Genomic DNA, 23,400 nt, shown 5'->3' on the forward strand with positions numbered 1-23,400 from the left:
AATCCTAACTGACGTATCTGTGGCAGAGTGTATTGAATAGGTTTAATCACATACTTACACAAATGTATACAAACACCCTCAAATTGAAGATCATTTCAAAGAATCACTGGGAGCTGGAGGTTGGCAGTGAACAAGAGAGAGGTGACAACTAAGGAAAGGACGACCTAAGAATCATAAATTTTTCATTAGGTTTACCAGTCTGCTACCCAGGATCACTGCCCAGAGAAGATAAAGAACACCTACAAATTAATATATTAAGAAAAAGTGGGGCTGGGGATGTGGCTCAAGCGGTAGCGCGCTCGCCTGGCATGCGTGCGGCCCGGGTTCGATCCTCAGCACCACATACAAACAAAGATGTTGTGTCCGCCGAAAACTAAAAAGTAAATATTAAAAAAAAATAAAAATAATAAAAAAAAAAAACTAAAAAAAAAAAAAAAAAAGAAAAAGTGGCAAAACAGATGAACAAGCAATGTCCAGGAGAAACAAATGCAGAGATTCTGCCTACTAGCCTTCAGAGGACTGCAAACTAAACACAATGAGATTTCATTTCATATCCATCCAACTAGCAGCAATTATAAAGCTTTATTAAACCAAGTGTGACAAGACATAGGACAATAGGAACTCCTATATGGCCCTATTTTTGTTTTTCTTTTCTTACACATCCTTGGTGGGTATGTTTAGAGAGTACCTGGCAAAGTTAAAATATGATCAAACCCAACAACTCAGCAATCTTATATCTAGTAAATACCAAAAAGAAATTCCTGTCAATGTACACCAGAAAATACATGTAACATTCACAGTAGCTCATGGATAACAAACAAACAAAAACAAAATATCTAAAAACAAGATGTCAACTGGCATAGAAATGACTAAAACAAAAATGTGATGTATCAAACAGTAGAATATTACACAGCAATAAAAAATGAACAAACTACAGCTATGCCCAACAGTCTGAATCAATCGTAAAATCATTAAGTGAAAAACATCAGTCCCAAAAGACTGTATACCAAGAATAATAACTTCAAGGCACTGGTCACATCTGAAAAAAAATAGGCAGGGGGTGATATAGGCAGTAAACTAATGGCTACTTGTTATTATGATATACATTTTTGCATGAACCAAAAGCATCAATGTAGCATGCACCAAGGATTATAATTAAGCCAATTTTATATGATCAAAGGTCAGTTTTTAAAATTGGATACATTTAGGGATGGGGATGTGGCTTTAAGAGTGCTTGCCAAGCAGTGCAAGCAAGGCCTCGTGTTCAATCCCCAGCAAATTGCTACCTTTAGATACAGGTGAAGAAGTAACAAGTTATTGTCAGGTCTATCAATGAGGCAGGAAGTGGGAGTGGAAGGGATGGAGCAGTGAGTGGCTTCTTTTTAAAAAAAATTTTTTTTTAGTTGTAGATGGACACAGTACCTTTATTTTACTTATTTACTTATTTTTAAAATGTGGTGCTGAGGGTTGAACCAGTGCTTCATATGTGCTAGGCAAGCGCTCCACCACTGAGCTACCATCCCAGGCAAGTGACTTGTTTGTAATGTTTTGTTCTACTGTCACTTACATATCCATTTCAACAAGAAACCTTTCATGCATTAACTAAAATAGTATAGCACAATGGTTCAGTACGTGACCTCCAGAGCCACACCAGCAGCATGTCAACTCTCACTGGCAGACAGATAGCAAGTTATTTAACCTCTCTGTACCTCTGTTTCTTCATCTGAGAAAGATCATAATAACTGCATCTATTACACAGGGCCACTGTGAAGTTTACAGATCAGTTAATGAAAAGTACTCAAGTATTACTACAGCAGTTTAGCCCTTAATGGAATCAGCTACTATTATGACCATGAATCTAATTTGGAGTGTCTACGTGAGACAGGAACTGAGCAATTACCTGATCAAGACCTACAAATGATCCTGGTCAGTTAACCCCAGATGTGTTCACTCCCCTGACCCTTACTGCCTCTGTAAGAAGCCCAGTGTCTTGCCCACCCTAGGACTTACTAAATAGTTGATGAATGTATGCTACCTAAGTCTACCCACCCGCCCCCCACTTCTATGGTCATCTGAATAGACCATTGTAGGTCCCTACCCAACATCCCATTCTCCTCTTCCTTTTCTATTGACCCTTTGCTCAGAGTGGCAATATACCTTATTAATAACCTGCATTTGGGCTGGGGCTGGGGCTGAGTGGCAGAACACTTGCCTAGCATGTGTGAAGCACTAGGTTTGATCCTCAGCACCACATATAAATAAATAAAATAAAGGTCCATTGACAACTAAAAAAATTTTAAAAATAAAAAACCTGCATTTTTCAGACTTCTTTGCAGCAGGGGTGGTCATGTCACAAAGTACTATCCCAAGAGACACAGCAGATGTCTGCTCAGGACTTCAGGGAAGGCTTGGATTTCCTAAACAGAGGTGCTGTCTCCTTCCTTAGAACTGTGCTTCTTCCTGCCTATAACAAGGGTTGGGGCTGAAAGTGGAGCAGGTGTCATATGACCATGGGATTAATGATGGTGAAGCAGATAGAGAGGACCAGGGCATGAGAGGTGACAGCAGACCTTACCCTGCTAGCTCTGTTCTTCTCCTGTAAGAAAATGAGCCACATGCTAGTCAAGCCCCACAGATGGCCCCCAATGGGCCACAATTCCTGAAACTCAAGTCTTACATCATCCCTTCTGCACTGAATCTGGGCTGATACTATGACTCACGTTAACCAATAGACAGAGATAGAAGTGATCTGGGGCCAATTCTAGACCTAAGGCTTAAGAGAGTCACGAGCTTCCATGTTATAAATCCAAGCTACTGGCTGTCAAGGCCACACAGAAGAGGATCTGAGACTACATGGGAAAATGGACCCAGTCATCCCCAAGAGACCAATTGAGGAAAAACACCTTAAACATTCCAGCCCCCACATCTACCTCTGACAGTAGCCATATAAGAGGCCCCAAGAAAGATCTATAGAGCCATCCAGCTGAGCCTCAGTCAACCACAGATTCATGAGGAAGAATAAACTGTTGTCTCTCCACCATGACGACCTGGGAACCAACCTCCTCAACAAGACTCCTAAAGCACAAGAAGTAAAATCAAGAATCAATAAATGGGGACTGGGGATATAGCTCAAGCGGTAGAGTGCTCGCCTGGCATGCATGGGGCGCTGGGTTCAATTCTCAGCATCACATAAAAATAAAATAAAGATGTTGTGTCTATTGAAAACTAAAAAATAAATATTAAAAAAGAATCAATAAATAAGATGGTCTCAAACTAAAAAGCTCTTCCCAGCAAAGGAACCAATCAAGAATGTGAACAGAGATCCTACAGAATGGGAGAAAATCTTTGCCACCTGCACCTCAGATAAAGCACTCATCTCCAGGATACATAAAGAACTCAAAAAACTCAACACCAAAAAAACCAAACAACCCAGTCAATAAATAGGCTAAGAAACTGAACAGGCACTTCACAGAAGAAATATGACTGGTCAACAAATATATGAAAAAATAAGCAACCTCTTTAGCAATTAGAGTAATACAAATTAAAACCACACTGAGATTCCATCTCATTCCAGTCAGAATGGCAATTATCAAAAATATAAGGGACAATAAATATCTGTGAGGATGTGGGGAAAAAGGAACAGTCATACATTGCTGGTGGGTATGCAAATTGGTGCAACCACTCTAGAAGGCACTATGGCGATTCCTCAGAAAACTTGGGAATGTAACCACCATTTGACCCAATTATCCCCCTCCTTGGCATATACCCAAAGAACTTAAAATCAGCATACTATAGTGACACAGCCACATCAATGTTTATAGCATCTCAATTCACAATCGCTAAGTTATGGAACCAACCTAGGTGCCCTTCAACAGATAAATGGATAAAGAAAATGTTGTACATATACACAATAGAATTATTACCCAGCCATAAAGAAAAATGAAATTATGGCATTTGCTGGTAAATGGATGGAACCGGAGACTATCATGCTAAGTGAAATAAGCCAATACGAAAAACCAAAGGTCGAATATTCTCTGATATGTGTGCGGATGCTAATACACATGGGGGCAGGGGGACTGGTAGAAATTCATTGGATTAGACAAAGGGGAATGAAGGGTAAGTAGTGGGGATGGGAATAGGAAAAGACAGTAGAATGAATCGGACATAATGTTCCTATGTTCATATATGAATACGCGACCAGTATGACTCCACATCATGTTCGACCTCGAGAATGGGACGGTGGGCTGGGGTTGTGGGTCAGCAGTAAAGTGTTCGCATAGCATGTCGTCATTTTTAAGGCATTAAGTTTGGGGGTAGCTCATTGTGTAGCAACAGATAACTAGGACAAACCTTATCTAAGTACAACACTGCACAAGTCTCATGAATACAAAGACATTCCCAAACTAAAGCACCACCTAAAACAAGAAACATCCCAACAAAAATCTCTTGCATATTCTGATTTCTAACAAAGATGGTTAACAGGAAAACACATAAGCCTGCCCTCTCTCTGATTCTGCAGTAAGTGCCCATCAGACACAACTAATCTGTATAAGAGTGATGAATCTATTCATCATTTCTATAATTAAAAAGCATTTAAAGTAGATGGTTTATCATTGTGCTGGGCCTGGTGAGAACCTGCAGAAAATACCCTTCCTCTCTGGACACACAGCATCATTATACTGCCATTTCATGTACATTCTGAAAGGCTAGAGCTCAGATGAACAAAGTGGTTGAGCAAGTTGGATATCTGTGATCTAATTAAAAAAATAAAAACAATAATTTTGGGAGAGGGGAATAGAAATGCACATCAGCAACACCCTGGTCAAATAAATTATGGAATACCTACACCACCATGTGCTACACAGCCATTCAAAAGAGCAAATTCAAAGGGCTGGGGCTCATTAGTAGAGTACTTGACTAGCACGTGCAGGGCCCTGGATCCAACCCCTAGTACCAAGAAACAACAAGAAAGAAAAAAGATACTATTTTAAGTGGAGCAAGGTGGCACACAGTCACTTGGGAGACTGCAGCAGGAAGATCACAAGTTAGCGGCTAGCCTGGGCAAATCAGCAGGACTCTTTATCAAAAAAGGGGTTGGAGCTGGGGCTGGAGCTCAGGTGGTAGAGTGTTTGCCTAACATGTGCTAGACCTGGGTTGAATGCCCAGTGCCTAAGCCAAAAATTGGGGCTGGGGGTGTAGCTCTGTGGTAGAGTGTTTGCCCAGCATGCTCCAGGTCCTACATTCCATCCCCAGCACTGAAAAACAAAACAAAGAAAGAAAGCAAATTTGAACCCTACCCAAGGACTCAAAAGGCATTTCCACACAGCACTGCTACCTGAGAAAGCAAAATGCCGGAAAATAAAAGTATTATTATCCCTTGTAGAATAATATTTCTCCTCTATAGCACACACACACACACACACACACACACACACACCAAAAAAATCCACAGAAAAATGTGGAAAGACACCTACAGTACTTGGTACCATCAGCAAAGAACACAGGAGGATGCTAACATAGGTGGGCCAGAGAGCAGAGTAAAGAGAAGGAACCCACAAAAAAGGACCAGTGTAAAGGTAGTAAAAAGGGACTTGAAATCAATTCATAAAAATAATTGCCATTCCCATTTCTTGAGTCTTCCCACGCGTTAGACCCAGTGCTACATTGCCTGATCTCCCTTTAACTTCTCACTTAATGCGGGTACTATTAATTAGTCCCATTTTCCAGGCAAAGAAACTGAAGCCCAGAGAAGACAGGTACTATGCTCACAACTTAGTCAGTGCTAGGACTCATGCATTATATAAAATGGTCTTTCCTCAACTCAACCCCAAAACTACTATACTTGGAGCTTAGAAGACACAGTTACCTCTTGTAGGAGCAGCTCCTCTACCACCCTGCACATTCTTAAAATAGCAGCAGGTCCTGAAGAATGATAATGTGTGACAGGGCAGCACCACATCCACGGGCACCTCAGTGTTCATGCTGCTGGGAGAAATCTTAGAGGGCCACTGACCTCACTCCACGGAGCTCGGGGAAGCCCTACCCAGGAGATCTTTATAGAATCAACTGCTGACACCAAGAGTCAGAAAACAGATGAGAGTGTGTCAACTATTACACAGCCAGACTCTTCGAGCTCACCATTTAATTAAAACCTGCTCAGCCCAGAGCAAGAATTATTGCCTATTAAAGCAGGGGAGACCGATAAACTGTGCCTGGCTGGTTCATTCCTATTTCCCAGGCATCTTCTGGCCTTGCTGCTGCAGGAGTGCCGAGCAGGATCTGGAGATAAAGGCTGACTTTCCATGTACACTGCAGGAGTATATTGGGGGGGGGGGGAATGTCTTCCACACCCCGAAATTCACTCCCCACCGAAATTCACTGGACATCCTCCACACTCAATAGTACCAAGGACTTCTGTGCCATATCACATATCCCCAGGATTCTCAGATGAGTCACTGCTAGGGTCAGGGCTATAGCCTGAAGGAGCCGAGGAAAAGGAAGCCAGAGGGCCAGAGCCTGCACAAGACCCCAGAGAACTGCTGAGTGCCCATGGGGAAAAGGCACATGGGAGTGCACCTCTTCGACTACCACAGGTTCCTCCATATACTGACATTCTCATCAACCCCCCAGTGAGGCCAGCCACTTCCCCTCAGACAATGGGGTACCTATATCACAGATTCATTCATAAAATAATTTATCCTGCCCTTACCAGGTGCCAGGCACTGTCCTCTAAGGACAGAGACAGAAGGGCCTGTGCTTTCATGGAGTACAGAGCTGAGGACCAGATAATAAACAAATATAAATCAAGTGTGAATAAACGCTATAAAGGAGTATGAAGGGCTAGAGCATAATCAACATGATCAAGAAGGTGCTATTTAATTTCCTTACGGAAGGAAGGGAGGAAGGAAGGGAGGGAAGGAAAGAAAGAGAAGGAAGGAAGGAAGGAGGAAGGAAGGAGGAAGGAAGGAAGGAGGAAGGAAGGAAGGAAAGAAAGAAAGAAAGAGGGAGGGAGGGAGGAAGAGCAAGGCCTCACTGGGAAGGTGACATCTGAGCAGAGACTGGGAGGAGGGAGGCAGCTTAAGGAGGGTCCTGGGGGTAAAACTCCAGGCAGAGGGAAGAGCCAGAGAGAGGCACGCAGGGAGAAAGAGCAAGAGGCCAGAGAAGCTGGAGTGTATCAGGCAAGCAGATGCAAAGTTACAGATAAGGTCAGACTGAGAATGTTGGGGGCAGGGGGGGAGTCAACACACACAGGGATGGTTGACATGTGAGTACCACTCCATGCCCAGGCTCTGAGCACTTTACAATTATGACTCAGTGAGACCTGCTAGTTCCTATTTCATAAGAGGAAACTGAGGCCCAGAGAGGGAACAGGACTCACCCAAGACCCCACAGCTCATCTGTACCAGGCTGGATGTCCCCCATCTCTGGCACAGAAGTCTGCATCCAGTAGGAGCTCAACTAAAGAGTTACTGACTCCTTCTCTCGGGATGAATGTCCTCCATTCTCTTCTCACTTCCTCAACGCTCCGCCTACCCTTCTCCAGTTAGGAGCAGACAGGTAAACATTTCATGGCAGAAGAGGGAAGAAAAAAAAGAACAAAAAATCCACCGGTCTAAATCCCACAAAGAAACACGTTATTAACTTTCTCTACGAGTCACTACCAAAGTTAATCAACACTGCTCACCTAGAAGGCGTCCCGGAACACAGCCCTGATCACAAAATAGGCAGGTAACTGTTAGCCCCAGGTGTGGCTGCTGTCCCGGGTCTTCTTAAGGTGAAGGCCACCTGCCTAAGCCCAGCCCGACCTGGGGTGGTGCCTCCCCCAAGCTGCTGTGGGTGTCTGGAATGCGGAAATGGGAACCTGCCGTGCCAGCTTCTAACAGGGACTTATTCAACAGCCACAAGAACACGCCAACCACCGGAGTTCCCCAAGAGATGGCTGGTCTTCACGAACAGGCACATTCCCAAAGCTTCTGCCAATAGTCCCTTTGGGAAGGGAAATAAAGGACACGTGGTCCAGGCAGTCTGAATGGACTTAAGAAAAAGCTCAAAGGTAACAAAGACAGCTCAGCTAGCTTGTCACCTCCAACCCAGGAGCAGGGCCACCTATTCACAGATGGAGCCAGGCCTGGATCTGTGCCCTGCAGCCCCTGCCCTGCCCTTACACACCTGGCTGTTTCATCCACCATCTCACCTGCCATAGGTGGGCTCCCTTACCTCGAGGGAGCCAGCTCACAGAGGCAATGTACCTTAATGATTAAACATCCCTGGTGGACCCCTTGAACCAGCTTGGGAGTCACCACGGAATGGCTTTGGCTAAGAACAACCACTATGACCCTGGTGCTCACTACGCTGTTCTGAGCACTTCATGTGAACAAGCTCTCCTCACCCTTAGAGTTACCCTCTCAGTAATATTAACCACAACTTTACAGATAAGAAAGCTGAACAGAGAGAAGTCACAGGCTGGAGGGTCACCCAGAAAGAAACCTGACAGGGTGTAGATTCAATCCAGACACAGTGGTTCTGGGATTCCAGCTTTTAACCTCAGCACTAGACTTCCTCTTGTGAGGAGAAGCAGGTACCCCACTGGGCTGCAGTTTTCTCATCTGTAAAATGGAATGGGGATGAGAGTTAGTGAGATCTTCATGGTGAGCACTTTGCTCTGGCCCACAAAAATGTTCAGTAACTATCAGCTGCTGTTATTACATGCTGCTCTCAGATTCAAACGATCCACACTTATACCTCCAAAACAAGGAGCTATCAACTCGTGGCCATGGGGCTTAGAATTAATAAAGGCTTTTATCACCCTTCTTTTCATATACACACACAAAATAGAATGCCTATTCTGAGTCGGGCAATGGAACAAGTGTTAAATAAGAACCACACGGACCCTACCCTCAGGGAACTTACAGTCCCCTGTGGATGAACTGGCAGAAAATATTCAAAGACTAGCAGCTCACTCATGCAGTGAGCACTCACTATGGGCCAGGCACTGCAGTGTTCTATGCCTGGCCCAAACGCTCCACATGCTTTCCAAGCACTTGAATCCTACCTATAACCTAGGAGGACAGTACCATTGGCAGTACCATCCTTCAGACATGGAAACTGAGTCACTGTGAGACTAAGTGGCTTGCCCAATGTCCCACAGGAACCCAACATGAACCCAGGGCACACACATTCCTTGTCCCCTTTGAAGTACTGCAGGGCCATGGATTCACATTATGGCCATGAGAGACTGCCACGGGTAGAAATTAGAAATGTCTTATCTACAAAAGGAAAGTAACTTTTGAAGATTTTGGGGTGGAGGGAGAACGAAGGATTATTAAATGACATTTAACTATTCAATTAGTGAACCACACAGAGCCTGCAGTCTTCAGCACTGGGAGTAAGCACTTGATCTGCATCCTTTCAGAGGGTCCTCAGAAGGGAAAGTGAGCACTGTGCACAGGAGTGGGGGAGGGGCAGCGAGGGGAGATATAGGTGTTGCTGAGCAAAGCAAGTGCTTGCAAGAACCCTGCATACTACCCTTCAGCCTGCTGCCTAAATTTTCAGATGAAATATTTGGTATCTCAACAAGATCAAGGTTCCCATGATACAGGGACTCTATGTTGCACATTTTCAAAGGTGGACATAATTAAAAACAAAAAGCTAAGTCCTGATTAAGGTAATTACAGAACAAAGTTGATACAGATAACAACAATGCATGGATATCATGGATTCCATTTTGTTTCACTCATTTTTTTAATTTGTTCTAATTAGTTGTTTCACTCATTTCTGTGACAGATCCAGTTGTCTAGCCAATCCCCACCCTGTTTCCCCAGTCTTTTCCTAAATAGTATTCTGAATTTATTACTGCAGTCACTCTCCTCCCAGTACCACTCAAGTAAGACTGGCTCCAGCCTCAGCCTAAATTGAGTAAACCATGATTGGCTCTTGCCTATGATTTGTCCAGGCACGGACAAACTGTGTCTGTTGTAATGTGTCCCAGTGCTGACCAATAAGATAATGAGGGGAATCTGGAAGCCTTGGCATCAGTGAAAGGATTCCTCACTTTTAAAGAGACACACAGTAAGAGATGCCCTCTTTTTGCTGCTGAATATGACCCTATCAGGATGTGCTAACTGAAGCCCTGGCTGTCATCTATGACTATGCAGGGAGCCTGAGAACACAGGAGGCACACCATGATGGCAGAGTGGCAGAAAGGAGAGTCCTTACAGGCATAGTGGGAACTGCTTAGTCAACCTATTTACTACCTATGGGCCTTTTTGTTATCTGAGATCATAAATCTCCTTATTTCAGGTTAACTTCATGTGGGCTTCCTATTACAATAGATCAGGGTTTTCAAAGTGTACTTCCTGGATGAGAAACACCAGTATCATCTAGGGGCTTGTTATAAATGCAAATTCTCAAGCTGGATTCAGGGTGGAGCTCAGCAGTCTGTGTTTTAGTAAGCCCTCCAGGGCACTGTGATGCTCCTCTGGTCTGGGAACCCCTGCAAGAGCACACAGGGCTTAGGATTTGAGAGCACAGCCTCAGGAGTCAGACTGCCTGGCTCCAAATCATGTCACCATCAGTTTCTAGCTATGTGACCTTGAGCAAGTTATTTAAATTTAGCTGCTTCATCTGCAAAAAAGGAATAATAAGAGTACTTATCTTATGGGATTCCTGGGAGGCTTACATGAAGTCACCTTCGAAGAAGCGCCTAGCACGGGGTCTGGCATACACTAGTATGGTAAATAAATTAAACAAATAAGTGGTAATATAAATTACCTATTTGCTGCTGCTACTACTATTATTAGTGTTTGCAGTCCTGCATACCAACTGTCCATAACTTCCTAACTGAGCTCTCCCTCAGCTGGATCCGTGCCGCCTTTAAGTTTATTTTACCTGTCAGGCTGCATTCCAGTGCCTTAGGTCTCTACAAGGACCCCCAAGGTAGTCTCTGGTCAGCACAGGAGGAAGACCAATAGGACGGACTGACAGCCTTTCTCGAGACCACAACCACTCAAGGGCTCCTCAGGCCTCTTCCCACAGCCTGAGCCACCAGGGTCCTAGGAAACACCAGCACAGGCACTCCAAGCTGGGCACTGTGCAAGATGCTCTGCTCAGTGACTGTCAAAATGCCCCAAATTTTGCCTGCTCCCAGAGAGCATATTCCCACAATATGGGATTCACACCAAACATCCAGCAAGAGTCCAAAGGTGTTTTTCCCACTGGAAGCTAGACATGAATTCAAAACGGTGGTCCCGAGATGCAGAAAGTCAAAGACTGACTAATGCTACTTGCCAGGTGAGGTCCCAGTAGGAAGAGGCAGCCCCTTGCCAGGCTTCCCAGAAAGCCTGGGTTTGGGGCGAGAGAGGGGGCAGGAGTTTTCACTTACTGGTATCAGAGACACGGATGGGCCTATGACTGAAAGAGAAGGGTGCCCCTCAACTCCTGGAGCAAGAAAGAATTGACCAAATGCCTCCTGCTCCTGAAAGGAAGCCATTAGGTTGAACCTTGTAAAACTGCCAACATTCAGCCATTCCTAGGCCACAAAAAGGCAGTTCCATATGGTTCAGTCTAATATCAGTCGGGAAATTAAATAATGCAGTGTCAAGGAATGAGTCACCAGCAAGAAGCTCAGTTGTGGTACCCTCCAGAGAAGGGAACGGGGTACCTTATTTTTGTTCTTTTGGGTCCATGCACTTGGGGTCATGATTCAAAATTTAATAAATCATTCAACCTCGCAATATCTTCCCATCTCAATCAGACAAAAGACAAATCTGTGTTGGATCCAAAGAGATATGCAAACCTGTCAGCTGTCCTTCATCCCTCCCACAGGCCCGGAAAATACTACTAACAGCTACAAGAGCCTTCAGATAAGTTCCTCATTCCCTGGCCCCTGGCCTTGGGGACTTTGCATTGGCTGCAGCCTCAGTGCAGAAGTCCCCAATTGCTCACACTCCCTCACCTCCTTGGGGCCTGTCCTCAGGCTACTCTGCCTGAAATTCCAACATCCTTTACCTTAATTCTTCATCTCCCCTTCCATGTTTTAAACTTCCCTTTAGCTTCCTTTTAACTCATATTACATCTAACACCATACAGAGCTATCTTGCTTTTTTTTTTTTTCAATTGTCCACTTGAACTCGAGCTCCAGAAGGGCGAGAAGTGTTGTCTGTCTTGCTCACTGCTGTATCCCTAGTACCTAGAACAGAGCTCAGCTCAGTGAGTACATACTGAATGAATAAGTTTAAAAATCAGAGGCACAGGGTCAGCCCTTGGTGTTTGCCACCTTCAGATCCAACAAGAGCAGGTCCACACTAAGAAAAGACTCAAGTCAAGCCCCCTACCCTGGAGATGTTGCTCCCAACGTCCACCCCACACCAGACTCACCTTAGAGCTTCTCTCCTGAAAGAACTGCAAAACAAAGTGCCTTTGAGAGAAAAAGCAAGGACAGATATGAAAGGGGTCCCAGGAGCAGAAGTTGGAGGGAGTCAGAAGGCTACAGAACTTCCCCTGCCTCCTCCCTGCAAACTAAGCCCAGCAGGGCACTGGAGGAAAGAGTTAATCATCAGAGGTAACAAAGGGCACCAGGACTCTGGCAGGATCAGACCAACCTGCACTCCTGTTCACATCAACCATCTGACCTGCGAGAAACATACCAGACACCCCCAAGCTTCTGTTCCCCTCTTTGTCTCCCGCTTCCACCTGAAGATTCCATTGCATAGGGGTTGGCTGTGAAGTTACAGACCCAAAATAATAAATGCAACAGGAGCTTCTCCTTAATGTGAATGGGGAGTTCACGCTGCTTGTAAAGGAGGCTCTATTTGAGGTATTATCAGGTCCCACATACTGTCACAAGCTTTATCTTGCCCCTTTTCTTATCGACAAAAAATCAGAAATGAAAAGGGCATTCTCCAGTTCTTCCACTGCAGTGCTGCAGGCAAACACCAAAGGCTGGATTCTGGCTCCTTGAGGGACTGTAACAAAGATTCATCAGAGAGGAAGGCCAGTATCAGAGGAGCTGTGTAGTCTGTCCTGAGGGGAGAATCAAGAGAGCATGGGAGGCCTCCAGTTGAAACAAGTCTTTGAAAAAAATGTGGGAGGGGCCCACAGTCAAGTGCCAGAGGGAAACACATCTCAGGGGAAGAGGGACCTCAGGAAAGGCCCATGCCACTGTGGCCTGAGCTCCAGACAAGTGGTAGCCCCAGGAGCCTCGCAGGGTGTAGTCACTGCAGCCAGCCGCCTGCTGTGCCAAAAGGGCTTTCCAGAGCCTCAGGCCAAGTACTGACTTGCATAAAAGGAAAAAAACAGCCACTATTTTTATTATATAAATGAACTAGGCAGAGGCAGGGAATTTCCCCACACATACACTTGAGCTTGAAACACACAAATGCTTGGTTAAATTTGCTGTATTTGTTTTTAACTTTTCATGATGGGATACTTCAAACACAAGTAAAAGGAAGCACATAATAAGTTCTCACTGCCCAGCTTCAATAGCTGTTGACTCACGGCTCTTGTTTCATTTCATATTGTTCCCAGTCTACTCTCCACCCATCCAAAAAGATTTTGAAGAAATCCATAGGCATCTTAACAGCTTATTCATAAGAATTTCAGAATGTACATATTAACAATAACTTTTTTTTCTGAATCGGAACCACAGTATCATTGTCATATCTGAAAAATTATCAAGAATTCCTTAATACCAAATATCCAGATTATTTTTGTTATTCTGAAGCAAGGGGAAGAGCAAGTTCCAGAATCACAGGCAAATCCCATGTCCAGAATAATGTGCAAGACTCAAGGCACAAAGAGGCCTGGGATCTGATGTGGGACTCTGCAGAACAGGATATCAGAGGCCACATGTGGGCTGGAACTAGTGCAGGTGATCCTGCTTCACCATCCCCTCCATCGGACCTCCATGAACAGACCACAGAATATGCATCTAAGAGCCTGGACTCTAGAGTCAGTGGCCTGGGTTTGAATCCTGGCTTTAGATTCACTGGCTTTGTGACTTCAATTTCTCTGAACCTCAGTTTCCCCATATAAGAAATGGGTGTGCTACAACAAATCCCATCAATATGTACAACTATAACACACCAACAAAAACGCGGGAGAGCTGGGATTATAGCTCAGTGGCAGAATGCTCGCCTCACACGTTGGAGGCACTGGATTTGATCCTCAATACCACATAAAAATTAAAAATAAAAAAGGTATTGTGTCCATCTACAACTAAAAAATATTTTTAAAAAATGTTGGAGGAGAAAAAGAAATGGGAACACTACTCCATGGAATGGATGGATGGATTAAATCAGGTATCCTTATATGAAAAGCCCCCAGAACAGTGCCTCGTTCATAAGGAGCCCAGTGAAAGCTGGCTGGTAAGGCTCGCGCAGTCAGCAGTTTCTTGCTGAGCACTTGCCAGGTGCTGTCCAGCAGCAGGAGGTGAGTGTGGTGATTCACCACCTGGGGGCAAGAACAAACTCAACCCCCAGATCTTTGTTTGGGTAAGAGGCCCAGATCCACCTTGCCCCTGAGATGGGGAACTTGAACCACATGAGTACATAAGAGCCTGTAACAGCGACCCCCACAGAGTTGGCAGAGGGAACCACAGTGACATCCTTTCGCTGCCCACCCAGAGACATCTCTGGCTTGGGGCAAGGCAAGACTCACAGCAAAGCTCAGCTGTGGAGGAACTGCTACAGCTTCCACAGGGGCCCCAGCCACGAGGGGCAATCAGCAGACACAAGGAGAAAGAGGATCCAGCCCCCAAGGAGATCAGAAATAAGCTTTCCAAATGGTGCTTCCTTACCTTCCTCTCTCCCTGCCCATCTTCCTCTTTCCTCCCTCCTCCCCAAACTTCCCTCTTTCCTAGGAAGTAAAGTCTCTATTTCCAGCAAACCTAGAACTCAATTTAAGGAATGGTTCTGGTAGTCACTCAGGTCTCAACCAGCACCTCAGCACCAACATAAACTCAGGGATCAATGCTGACAAACTGGAGTCCGGTTTATGTAAGACGTCCTTCCTATGGCTTTCTTCACTCAAAACTCAGATCCCATCCCTCCCAAACTCCGGCTAATGCAGCATTTACAACACAGATTTTAAAAATATGGACTCTGAGGCTGAGGGTGTAACTTGTGCTTATTACACATGCACAAGGCCCTTGGGTTGAATCCCCAGCATCAATCAACCAATCATAAAAGTCTGGACTCTGGACTTGAGCTCAAATTCTGTCTCCACCACTACTCAACCTTGACTGAGCAGCCTCTTGGTCCATACTTCAACTTCCTCATAAACTGGCAATAACCATAGTACCTGCTACCTGAGAACACAGGTAATACCTGTAACACTAAGCACAGTTCCAGGTACACAGGCACCTGGGATGGATGGCAGCTATAAGACCCACTGTGCTGCTTGCAGATGGTAAAGATGCTTTCTATCTCTCATTTACCCTTCTTCACCAAGAGAAAGCAGGGATGGGCTGGGGGTGTAGCTCAGTGGTCATGTGTTAGGCCCTGGATTCCATCCCCAGCACAAAAACCAAAAAGCCCAAAACCCAAGGATACCATCTTTGACCTATCAACCACCACCCTTGATATACTTGAGTCTCACACACCAGGGCTATGCAGTAGCCATCAGCTGAACCTGCCTCCCAAGCACTTGAAATGTGGCTGGTGGAAACTGAGATGTGCTGACAGTGTGAAACACACATCTTAAGCCAGGCACGGAGGCACACCTATAGTCCCAGCTACTTGGAAGACTGAGGCAGGAGGACCACTTGAACCCAGGAGTTGGAGGTACTGGGCTTGATGGAATTTTAAGACCCAATCCCAAACAAAACAAAACCATTGTAATTTGAAGGCTTAATGTGAAGAAAAAAACATAAAATAATCTCAATTTGTATACCGATTATATACTGAAATGTTATTTTGGATTAAATAAGATATACCATTAGGGTTGAGAGTATAACTCAGATAGAACTCTTGCCAGCATGCCTGAGCTTGGGTTCCATCCCCTGCAAGGAGGGTGGGGGAATCATTAAAATGAATGTTGTTTTTTTTTTTTTACTTTTTAAAATGTGACCACTAGAAAGTGCTACATTACATTAATGTGGTCCTCATCAGTGGCTCACATTCTCATTTTTTTTTTTAAAGTGTTGGAGATCAAACCCAGGCCATCACACATGCTAAGCAAGTGCTATACCACTGAGCTATACCCCCAGTTCTTCACCCTTTTTTTTTTTTTTTTTAGTTGTAGATAGACACTATTTATTTATTTGGTACCAGGGACTGAACTCAGGGGCACTTGACCACTGAGCCGCAACCCCAACCCTATCTTGAATTTTATTTAGAGACAGGGTCTCACTGAGTTGCTTAGCACCTAACTTTGTTGAGGCTGGCTTTGAACTCACGATCCTCCTGTCTCAGCCTCACGAGCCACTGGGAATGCAGGGGTGCGCCACTACACCCAGCTATTTATTTTTATTCCGTGCTGAGAATCAAAACCAGTGTCTCACACACATGTGAGGCAAGCATAGCTCTACCACTGAGCTATAACCCCAGCCCTTCACATTATATTTCTGATGGACAGCACTGCTGTGGACCTTGAGAACCAGTGTTTTATTCAACTTTATGCTCTCAGTGTCTAGCGTGGCACCTGGCACAAAGGCTAATTAGAAGAAACATTTCATGGATGGATGGATGAATGATGCTCTCCACACTTCTGGTCTTCAAAGCACCCACTACTGTCCTTGCATCTAACCAGGGCTGCCCTTCATTCAAAGTATTTAACAATCTGTAAAGCCGAGACTACACCAAATCAAAATGGACATGGGTCATGGTGCTAGATAAGGGTCCTGGGACCCCTGCAGGGCCAGGCATCATTTTAATTGCTGAGTTGTAGTGTGATACTTTAACAATCCACAAGGTTGGCTAGGTGCTTAACACCTTGTCCCCTGCAGCCCAAGTCCCCTTGCAAAATTCACCTAAATGAGACACAAGCCCTGCTCACTCTTAGACCACACACCTTATTTCATGCTGTGACAGTCAAGCAGTTAGCTCTGCTGAAGAGCCTTTGGTTTTGAAGCAACCAACAAGCCTTTCCAACAGGAACCCACCCTATCATGTCTTGTCAGCAGAAGTGATGCCACAATATCCCAGATTGCTCCTGCAGTGCTTTGCCCGTCAAACAATATTGGAAGGAAATGCTTTGTCCACTTCCTCGATTTGCCTCTGCCTAGTAAAGAAGGCCTTGGAAGAAAAAGAGTGTGAAGTACAGGAGCCTGGAATCAGTTTCCTCATTTGTTAAATGAGTTCAATAAAATTAACTTATGATTGGACAATTATTGGGATTAACTAAGGACATGTGTGAAATGCTTAGAAGGGCATTTAGCACAGAGTAAAAGTTGGTAAATGTTAGTGCTATCATTATTACTATTTAACAAAAATTAAAATAGGATAAACTTGAAAAACAGAAATTCACCCTTTTCCAACCATGCTGATATTATTTTTGTCACAAATGCACTTTTACCTTTACAGCACATGTAAAGGCCCAGGGGTGGGTCTTCTTCCAGCTCCTGGCATAGCCAGTGCCTCTTGCTCATTCAGAGCTCAGCTCACATGACTTCCTGGGAGGCCTTCTCTGACCATGTGAGCTACAGTAATCACCCCTTCCCAGCCACTATTCCTGCCCATCAGCTACTTTCTAGTCTTTACCCTATTATTTTCTCCATCATACTTATAGCCATCTGAAAGTGGCAGGGTCAGTTTTTCTTTTTTTAATTTTAAAAAATATCTGAAATTATCTTGTTTTTTATGTGTCTCTCCAGCTAAAATGCAAACCCTATGAATGCATGGATCTTGTCTGTCCTGTTCCCGGATGAATCCCCAGTGCCTAGAATAGGACCTGGTACAAGGTAGGAGCTCAATAAATTGTCAACTCAATAAGAATACTAGCTAATGATACATAGTTAACGAGAGTCCAGTGTGTTAAAGTCTTACAGACACTTCACCAGTCTCCAAGAACCACTGAGGTAAAGACTATTATCATACCTATTTTGTCAATGAAGGGAAAAAAGTTCAATGCACACCTTACAAATTAGTAGCTGTACTGGGATTTGAACTCAGATCTGTCTGTCACCTAAGCCACCTTTCAACCACTACACACTTTTTGTAAATATGAGGAGAGATATTTCCTACTAATGCTATACCTCTGCTCCTCACCCCCACCAGACCACCCTGCTGGCTCCTACCTTCCTTTTCAGACCACTTCTCTCTTCATACCAGAGCAGCTAGATCTCTTATCCTAGATGCCCAACATCTTCAAAGTAGATAGGTTCCTGCTTTTTTTTTTTTTTTTTAAACTTCTACCTGGCATTTCCAATAACTGGCTCTTCCTGCAAGCCCTGCCCCAGAGGGCTTTGAGTTACTTAGGGACTGGAAGATCACGTGTAATAATGGTTTCAGGCTCTACCCTAAAAGCACAGATTATTTCACTGAACCCTCTCTCAACAACTGCCTCATTGGGAAAGTACCAGTATCATGCTCATTTTCAGATCATGAGACTAAGACCCAAGAGGACTAATGACTTGCCCAAGGTATTACAACTAGCACAGGGGCAAAGTCAGAATAAATGGAGGCTATATAGCCCCAGAGTTTGCGTTTTAGCCACTATGCCACACAGCTTATGTTTAAAGCCATTTAGGCCTTACTGGGTTTATGTTTGGTAAGGTATAAGAGATCTCAGGAACAACCTCAATGTCTACCAATAGGGGAATGGTGCAGTAAGACATGGTTCTTTCCATACTGAAGAATATAGGCACAAGGCTGGGTGTGGCTCAGTGGCAAAGTGCTCACCTAACATGTATAAGGCCCTGGGTTCGATCCTCAGCACCTCATAAAAATAAAATAAAATAAAGGTATTGTGTCCATCTACAACTAAAAAAGAAATCTTAAAAAATTTTTTTAAAAATACAGGTACAGCCTATGAGCAAATAAGTCAAGCCCACATCTGTAATCCCAGCTACTTGGGAAGCTGAGGTAGGAGGATAGCAATTTCAAGGACAGCTTAGGCAACTTACGAAGACCTTGTGTCAAAACAAAATAAAAAAGGACCAGGGATATAGCTCAGTGATAAAGTACCCTTGGGTTCAATCCTCAATATTGAGATTGGGGTCTATATGTAACAACTGAAAGGGATAGGCTCAATCATTAATTTAAAAACTCAAGTTACAAATACAGGTAGTTTGAGTGCATAACCATTTTTTTTTTTTTCATTCTGAATCTCTGAAACCTGACAATAGACAATTAATACTCAATCTGAATGAATGGATGGGAATTTTGGAATGAAGGGTGCACTTATTATTTTTCTATCTCTTATCATTTGACTTGTCATAAATTGCATGTATTTCTTATATAGCTTTTTTTAATATTTATTTTTCAGTTTTCGGTGGACATAACATCTTTATTTTATTTTATGTGGTGCTGAAGATCGAACCCAGCGCCCTGCGCATGACAGGCGAACGTGCTACCGCTTGAGCCACATCCCCAGCCCCTTGTATAGCTTTCTTTTTTTTTTTTAATTTTTTTAGTTGTAGATGGACACAATACCTTTATTTTTATTTATTTATTTTTTTATGTGGTGCTGAGGATTGAACCCAGTGCCTCACACATGCTAGGCAAGTGTTCTACCACTGAGCTACAACCCCAGTCCTCTTGCATAGCTTTTTAAAAACCAAATTCAAGCCAGGAGCAATGATGCATGCCTGTAATCCCAGGAGGCTGAGGTAGGAGGGTCGCAAGTTCAAAGCCAGCTTCAGCAAAAGTCAGGTGCTAAACAACACAGTGAGACCCTGTCTCTAAATAAAATACAAAAAAAAAAAAAGAGCTGGGGATGTGGCTTAGTGCTCAAGTGCCCCTGAGTTCAACTCCTGGTACGTACCCACCCCCAAAAAGCCAAATTCAACCAATCTCATATACATACTTGAATTAAGGCTATGACCAGAAAGAGCAATCCTAGAAAACAGGAGTCACACCAGTGTTAAAGAAAATATCAATTCACAAAATGGTCCAATCCTCTCATTCTAACAGCTAAAAACAAATCCTTCAAAGGAAATAACCATTGAATTCCTCTTTTTAATATTTATTCTTAAGTTTTAGGTGGACACAATATCTTTATTTTACATTTATGTGGTGCTTAGGATCGAACCCAGTGCCTCGTGCATGCTAGGTGAGCATTCTACCACTGAGCCACAACCCCAGCCCATGAATTCTTTCATTTAAACATATGTACATTTAATTTAGATTTCACAAAATAGTAAACCTAAGTTTGAAATACATCTGTATAATGTGCTTTATAGCAAAAAAGCACCAATCACTGCACATTCTAAAGTACATTTTTGATTACCACCTAACAACTGCAATGTCTGAAAAACATACTCACATTTAATTCTTTAACCATTCTACCCAGACTGCTAAAAAAAAACCACATGCTGTTGTCACTAACAATGGAGACCAAGAAAAAAAATTTTTAAAGTCACCGCCTTCTTTCCACACACACACAAAAAAACTTAGATAAATTTGATGGTCATCACAAATTTGATTGAGACCACACATTTCCATCACCAAAAGAAATCACAGCCAGGCACAGTGGCACACACCTGTAATCTCAGTGGCTTGGGGGACTCAGGCAGGAGGATTATGAGTTCAAAGCCAGCCTCAGCAAAAGCAAAGTGCTAAATAAAATACAAAATAGGGCTGGGAATGTGGCTCAGTGGTCAAATGCCCCTGAGTTCAATCCCCAGTACCAAAAAAAAAAAAAAATCACAATGACAAGTTTCTGGAATTCTGATCTGACAAGAGTATAAATTTTCAGAAAGAAAATAACAAGTCAGCTGATCTTTGCCAGGCTAAAAGTCAAGAAATGGGACCCCTGAAAGCCAGGCCTTCCTGCTACATTAGCAGCCACTGAGCCACTGCAGTCTAGCCAAGTCCATATTGACCTCTCTGACCCTTATGAATATCTGTGTTTACCTACGTTAATCTTTGGTGACTTAAATAACTCAACCCTACCAGAAAAGGCCACCTCCGGGGACTGGAGGAACTTCTAGTGCCCATCAAATGGGAGACCAAGGAGAAAGCCAATGAAATGGTGTTTCTGTGACATGGCAACTCCATACTTATTGCCAATCAATTGGATGTGGGAAGGCTGGGGAAGGAGAACAACTCCAGAGTTTTTGGCTTGGGCAAGTGGGTCAAGTTTGGACCATTTGCTGAGATACTGACTACTGGATCTGAGAAGAGGAGGAGTTCAGGTTGGTCATGCTGAGTTTACGGTGCCCAAGTACAGTCATCGTGGACATCAAGGAAGCACAGGTTCCACAGCTGGAGTTCAAGGGATTAGGGTGGCTTTGAGACACAGTCAAGAGCTGGCCACTCTGGGACAATAAGCACTGGAGCTGAAGGCATAGCTCAGCTATAGCATGTTTAGCATGTACAAAGTCCTGGGTTCCATCCCAACACCAAAAAATAACAAGGCTCTGGAGTGAAAATACTGGCTTGGAGGGTAAGACTATATGCAGGGGACTGATGATGGCATAACGCCATGATCTCTTCTTGGGCCTTTATACTACAGAATGTTCCATTATTTAGTTCTTGGTGAGTATTCTTTGGGGGAAGGGGAAAGAAACACTGACCTCATTTCCACTCTGCTCTCTAGGTTCAAACAGAAGGGAAAGGGCCTACTATGGAAAAAAGAAAAACGATACATTTGTTAAGCACTTAATATGTGCTGGGCCCTGTGCTAAACACCAAAGATGAATTATCTTCTGGAAAACAGAACAATCCTGGCACAAAAGTCCTATGACTACCATTTCACAGATGGGACACTGAGGCTGGGAGAAAAAGAAAGGGGGAGCTCAGGGCTGTCATGTCACAGCCCACAGTTAGGCATCTCTGGGCCAGATGGAGAATATTGAAGTAGAACAATTATAATACACAAGGGCTGCTACTTAGTGAGGGATGGCTCAGACTGGGAATACAATCTCCACAAATCCTTACAACCTGCTCAGGGTGATATTGTTATTGTCCATTTTTATAAACGCAGAACCTGAGATCACAGGAGGGGAAATCAACTGGACCAGTGTTAAGTCTGACCCGCTGGGAAAACCAAGACTACAGCCAGAGCCCCACTCTAAGAGGGTTTATGGGCCACTAGGAAAACGTTGAATAAATGATTCCATCCGCTCAGTACTATATACCAGCTGCAGCGCTCAGCATTTCAAACGTGGTTTGTTCAATACATTTTCAAAGCAACTTTATGAAGTGGATGCTATTTAACTCTCCATTTTATAGATAGAGAAACCGAGGCACTGAGAAGTGAAGTCAGTTGTCCAAGGTCACTCAGCTAAATCTGAATCTGTCTCTCTGCTTCACAAACCAAAGTGCTTCACAAAATAATCTAATAACCGCAACTACCTGCATTGACTGCTAACTATGGACTCGGCTCCTCACATGAACACGCTCAACTAACCGTCACCCTATGCAATCAATACCATCTTTGCCTCATCTCTCCAGAAGCCAACAACGCAAACACATAATAAGTACATTCTGTGAAGCAAATGCTTTATTCGCCGGATCTCAGCATCCCATCAGAATCCCCAGCAAAAGACCATCTCCTTCCCCGTTTTATCGAAGGGAAAATTGAGGTTCGGCGCGTTTTCCTCGGACCACAGCTCCCGAGTGGCGGAGCCGGGACGTGCACCCACAGCTCCCCGACTCCAAGCTTCTCCACCACAGCGCCAGGTGGGTTGCACGTCTGGAAAGTTGAGCCATGCCGGCCCCAGTCCCGCCGGGTCGGGAGGGCGTGAATCCCGGAACCGCCCCCCCCCCCCCACCAGCCGGTGCCCATACCCAGCCGGTCGCCCTGTCGCCCGCCCGCACTGACCCCCCGGGGTCCAAGCATTCTCCAATTCCCCACCAGCCTTGCGCAAGGCCGCTACTGCACCTGAAGCCACACACCTGGGCGTCCCGGCTGCCCGCCCCGCAGGGGCCCTCGACCGCGACGTCCAGCTCCGCGCCGCTCGCTGGAGACGCCGCCAGCTCCAGTGGCCCGAGTGACTTCCAGGCTGCCCACTTCCAAGCCGCCTCGCGCAAGGCCTCCTGGGAACTGTAGTTTCTCACTAAGAGGCAGCGAGCTGAAAAAGAGCTGGCTTGGCGCGCGGGGGCTGCCGGGAGCAGTAGGCGCGCCACCGCGCCACCTTTTGGGAAACGTAGTCCACTGATAGCCTCCGTGTGGCTCCGGTCTCCAGAGAACTTCCGCAGCCCCGAGGGGCGTGTGTGTGTGTGTTGCGTCTCGTGCCGACGCCAGCCCTAGAGACGCGCTCGTCGCTCTGCCAGAGCTGTTTCTCCTTTCCCCCAGAGC

At 44.6% G+C, this 23,400-nt stretch overlaps 1 protein-coding gene across 3 annotated transcripts in view; it reads right to left on the minus strand.

Annotated features, from left to right (window-relative positions):
• The window catches only part of Sipa1l3 (signal induced proliferation associated 1 like 3), a 235,067-nt gene extending 211,938 nt beyond the window's left edge, over positions 1 to 23,129 (minus strand). For all 3 annotated transcript variants that reach the window (XM_071604089.1, XM_071604088.1, XM_071604087.1), the window contains exon 1: positions 22,998 to 23,129. The gene's annotated coding sequence lies outside the window, so the exon portion shown is untranslated. The remainder of the gene's footprint in view (positions 1 to 22,997) is intronic.
• Between the last annotated feature and the right edge of the window lie 271 nt (positions 23,130 to 23,400).

Source organism: Marmota flaviventris, chromosome 18 (assembly GCF_047511675.1).
Source record: "Marmota flaviventris isolate mMarFla1 chromosome 18, mMarFla1.hap1, whole genome shotgun sequence".
Lineage (NCBI taxonomy): Eukaryota > Metazoa > Chordata > Mammalia > Rodentia > Sciuridae > Marmota > Marmota flaviventris.